Raw genomic sequence first — 5,412 nt, 5'->3', positions numbered from 1 at the left:
CTGGACTACTGCAAATGTCATGTGTTTTATTACTTTTACTACTTTTTCGTTACTTTTACTACTTTTAAATACATTTTCTCTTCCAAAAAAACAAACAGTGAAAGTAAAAATAGTAAAAAAGACGAAGAAGAGCAGGACGTTCTGTGACACACATCAGGTTTATGGAAAAGTGACGTTAGTTTTTATTTATTTATGCCTTTTATAAGTTGGTTCCTGAGCTGGATTTGTATTTTTTCAAAGTAATTTAAAGTAATACTCAGTGATAAAAGTATTTCTGAAGTAAAATCAGTTTAGTAAAAAACGACACTGAACAACTCGACTACGTTTTAAAAAAGCTGAACAGTATTTGCAGAAAATGACGTATTAACATGTTTAATAAGCCCCTCCCCCTTCAGAGCGACGTCACAACAATCCGCCGCGTCGCACTAATGAAACCACCGCACATCACGCCAGGTTTGTGAAGTCGTAGTGCGCAGTTTTGTGTCATGTTTTTGTGTATTTATGTAGGATTGACAGGATCTTACATCTGACCGTAATGAGGGTCTGAATAGAGCCTAGGAGAGATCACTAGATTACTCAAACACGCACGGATGAACGTCTAAATCCACTTCAGACGCGTTTGATGCGGAAACACCCGGAGAAAAAGCTTCACAAAGTCCATTTTTTCAGAGTAAAAGACGCGTCTGGAGCTGAACATTCGACTGTTGTGACGTAATAAATGATAAGTAATAAAAAAATGTGTTGATCAGAGAAAATACGCTGAAAGTTTAAAGTGTCTCAGTGTCTGTGGAGACTCTGACGGTTTAATGTCACGGGCTGCTTGAATAGTATCGGCCACCAGGAGGCAGCACACTCAGCTTTATGTTTAGTTTGAATTAAAACAAAACACTAGAGATGATTTAGTTCAGTCCCACTTTAAATGTTTGCATATTTTTGATTCGTCCTTTAATAACGGAGACGCCGACGGATAAATGTTACACCCAAACACGATGTAAACCTCGTTCTCCCAGACATAGTTTTTCCTTTTAATGGGACAGGCCTGAGACACTGGGACACGTCCTGTCCCCAAAGGGCGGAGCTTCATGAAACGTCCCACAGAGCGCAGTGTTTTTATTTATGTGAAATCAAACCGTCCTGACCTGCAGCTTCACCATGGGCCGAGTTTGAAGGGGCTGTTCTTTATCTTCACAAAGGAACAAATGATTTGGATTATTTGATCAAAAGTAAAACAAAAACAGCAAAGATCCAAAAAGCAAAAAACACTAAAGATAAAAAACAAACAAACATACAAACTCAAACTTTATCACTGCAAACTGCTTATCATCTTCTAACGCACAACTTCAGCGTCTCCACAGTCTGAGGGTTTATGAGTGACTGAACCGGGACTAAACCAGGACTAAACCAGGACTAAACTAGGACTAAACTCCTCACAGGTCCTCAAAAGTCCTAAAAGCTTCTCAAAGGTCCTAAAAGCTCCTCAAAGGTCCTCAAAGCTCCTCAGAGGTCCTAAAAGCTCCTCAGAGGTCCTAAAAGCTCCTCAAAGCTCCTCAAAGGTCCTCAAAGCTCCTCAGAGGTCCTAAAAGCTCCTCAGAGGTCCTAAAAGCTCCTCAGAGGTCCTAAAAGCTCCTCAGAGGTCCTAAAAGCTCCTCAAAGGTCCTCAAAGGTCCTCAAACAGCTTAAACTCATTTGACTAAAACACTCTGAACATCATTTAAGACTTTAAACTGGAAAAAAACAAAAGTGTGATTTTTAGTACATTTTTAGGTTTAAATTTCACTTCCTGTTCGGAGATCGTGACGTCACATTAGAGAATTCCACGACTGTTACCTGGAAACCGTGTCGTTCACCAGGCCAGAACTCGTCTAATGTCACAGAGATTATTACCTGACAAATACAAATAGAAGAACTCACTTCTGTGTTGTTGAAATCGTGTTTAGAGGATCCTCTCGCTCTTTCACGTCTGTGGATCAGAACCTGCTGACGGCTCCTCACACTCGTTTTTTTGGACCAGAGGCGGCTCCTCGTAGACTCTGGAGCGACCTCCTGCTCTCCTCCTTCACTGGAGTCTGGTGAAGCTCCAAAACCAACTCGAAACGTTGTTAGTCGGTGAAGTGTTTTAAGGCGCAGTGTTTCTTCTTATTGTGAAGCGCTTTGGCCATGTCCCATTTCGACAGCTGCACACTTTGAAGTACTGTTTGAAGTACTGTTTGAAGTACCCTGTGAAGTACCCGGCCGATGAAGGGTGCTCCTCCGTGACGACTGTAGACTCATGACATAAACGAGTAAAATGGACGCCAAAATAATGACACTTTTATTTTTTATTGTTTATTATTTAATTGAAGTCCAGGAATGAATGTTTTCCTTTGAATATCAATAGGAAAATAGAAGGTCATAGGTGATTTCTTCCCAATCGTAGCGAATATTACAAAACTTTAAGAAAATACATCTTGTTTCTCCTGTAGAAGAAGTGACCCGTGGTGCATGATGGGATATAGAAGTAAACACAATCTGCTCAGAAATGTTTCTTTTCTTCACAATCTGCTTCTGGATTTCGTGTAAAACTATAACTTTTATTTCCCACAGGTTTTAAAATGAGAGAATCGTCAGAACTCGTCTCACTTTAAACCGCTGTTCAGTCCTTTCACTTTGGTATTTCCTCTAACTTAAAGGTGCACTACGGAACTTTTCTAGTGAACGGGTTGCCACCTGCTCGTCTCCACGGAGATGTTACTTCTTCGCCTGAAATGTTCCACAGGGCGTGATTAAACTCATCGCCTGTTGTTCGGGGACAGTTTTATCACGAACAAAACGCGACGTAATAATAAAATGACCCGTTTAATGCCCTACACTGGAGCATTTCAGGCACCGCAATAACATCTCCATGGAGACGAGCAGGTGGCAGACCCTTCAGTAAACCCCACTTTAAAGTCGGACATACACTGTGAACTTTAGAGAAGTTTAGGGCCTTGTTTACCTTGTGGTTGCTCGGCAACAGCTGTGTCCAACCAGGAAGTGAAACTAACGTCACCAAAACAGACAAAAGAAGAAGAACTAAGCCACATTTATTTGTAAATTCTCCAGCTCCAGTTTAGTGAAATGAGGATCTAACGTCTCGTACGCTCTGGGAGCATTTATCAGGAGCGAGCGCAGCCTTTTCCCTGTAGTGATTAGGTTTGTGGTTGTGTTTGTTTCTCTGCAGAGGCTGAACAATCGTATCAGACGCTCACAGACGGCGACTTTGGACTGAACTGTGAGATTCTGAACAGCTCCAGCTCCACAGTGAGGTTTGTGCTCACAGTCTGCAGCGTCTGTGGGTCACACCTGCGTTTGACCCATCCCCCCAGACACAGGCAGAACATGCAAACTCCACAGTCTGGAAAACGCTCTCCAAGACCCACAGAAAAACTCAGCTTCTGTGAAAAATGCAAACGTGGACGAGACAAACTGAGCAGATGTGCAGTTTATTGCTGAGTTTCTGCGTCTGTTAAACTGAAACATTCGGCTCCTTCAGAATAAAACGCGGCTTCACTTCGTCTTTAAACCTCTCGAGTTCAAAGATGTGAACAGGGTTTGGTTTTGGTCCAAGGCTCTGCTGCCGTCGAGTGTTCAGCTCCGACAGAAACAGACCTGAAGGTTTAAGAACGACAGAGAAATGTGTTTGGTCCCACGAGCTTTTATTGTGAAAGACGCAGCAGTGTTTCCTGTGTGAGCAGTGGTTTAGACCTGGTTTAGACCCGGTTTAGACCTAAACCGGGACTGGACCAGGACAGTTTTTAGACTGAATGAGGCAAACACAGAAACTTTAATTTAAAAATGTTTTTTTGCAGTTTTTCTCTGAGGATAAACTCTTGAATGTGTCTGATCCACAGTTTAAACTCTGAACCCAACTGCAGCAGAATCTGGAGCCCGGACCGGAGCCCGGACCGGAGCCCGGACCGGAGCCCGGACCGGAGCCCGGACCGGAGCCCGGACCGGAGCCCGGACCGGAGCCCGGACCGGAGCCCGGACCGGAGCCCGGACCGACTGTTGAGGATCATGAGACAAATATAAATGAAAATACTTTCCTCAGATGAAGTAAAAGTTAAAGTTGTTAATTACCTGTAAATATGGAGTTATGATCTGCTGAGTCTGAGAAACTGTATAAACCTGGAATGTTCCACATTCTGCATTTCCTCCTTCGACACAGCGCCCTCTGCTGGTGTGAGGAATGCACTGCAGTTTGAAGCTAAAATAGAAGCTAAAGTTGTGCTAAGCCTGATTTGGACCCGCCTCAGGCCCAAAGGCGACAAGTCCAGAGCTTCTGCTGGATGAGAACTTTATGGAAACAACTGGGTGCCTTCTCCAGTCCTGTTTCAAAATCAGGTACAGCTCCATTAATGTGTCGACTTTCACAAACACGTAAGACTTAAAGGTGCACTATGTCACTTTTCTGGTGGAGGGTCCACCTTCTCCTCTCCATGGAGATGTTACTGCTTTGACTGGAATGTTCCACAATACGGCATTAAACGCATCGACCCATGGGCTTCACAGTGATGAAAATGTGGGCTCTGTAGCAGCAAACACTAAATATTCTATCGTTGAAAGGGGAAAAGTCCTCAAAATGGCGCCTGGAACAAGAAGCTAAACCCTGTGAGTTTATTTCATCACAGATCTGAGCCGCTTGTCTCCAAAAACACTATGGAACATTTCAGACAAATCAACATCATTTCAGACATCTCCATGGGGACAATCAGGCGGCATCAGACCAGGAAAAAAAGTTACATAATGCACCTTTTGGGTTAAACAAAACAAATAAACCGTTCACCTGCTTTTCTCTCATTTTCAGCTCAAAATCCTCGTCTTTTTTTTTTTTTACACAGGACCAGGTTCTAACGGAGCGGCCGGAGCGTCTATTGATACTGTGCAGTGACGCCGCGCTCTCAGGGGGTTCTGCGTGGATGTCTATGGACCAATGTTCAGCAGTTACTATGGTGACAGAGTTTTCAGAAAATGGATTTAAGGAGGACGTTTTCAGGATGAGCCGAGCGTTCACGGCCCTGTTTACGAGTGTGAGAGTGACTAGCTGAAAAAACGGTTGGCTAATGCTAATGCTAATGCTAGCTTGTGAGCGTAATGTTATGGAAAAACCAGCTCACTTTTTGTAGTTTGAACAAAGTCACTTGTTTAAGGTGAGATTGTGTTAAAACAAAGATTAAAGTCTAACAGAGCTTCAGACGGAGCAGTGCCTCCAGTTAGCGTCACAACCCCAGTAAATGTCAACGGCATCAGCTGCAAAGTATCAATATAAAAATAATACCAAGCTTAAAGTTTCGACAGTGATTCAGAGACGTTTAAAAACACCAGTCCATGTTAAAAACTAAACTAAAAATATAGAAGCTTATTTCTGAACATTTAAAACATCGTTAAGACACA

At 43.0% G+C, this 5,412-nt stretch overlaps 1 protein-coding gene across 1 annotated transcript in view; it reads right to left on the bottom strand.

The window, feature by feature from the left end:
• The window catches only part of LOC117370340 (transcription factor JunD), a 176,831-nt gene that overhangs the window by 41,624 nt on the left and 129,795 nt on the right, over window positions 1-5,412 (bottom strand). The gene's annotated exons all lie outside the window — the stretch shown is intronic.

The sequence above is a fragment of the Periophthalmus magnuspinnatus genome, chromosome 4, assembly GCF_009829125.3.
Source record: "Periophthalmus magnuspinnatus isolate fPerMag1 chromosome 4, fPerMag1.2.pri, whole genome shotgun sequence".
Taxonomy (NCBI): Eukaryota; Metazoa; Chordata; class Actinopteri; order Gobiiformes; family Gobiidae; genus Periophthalmus; species Periophthalmus magnuspinnatus.
The sequence above is the reverse complement of the archived record's forward strand: the minus strand, read 5'-3'. Positions and strand labels throughout refer to the sequence as shown.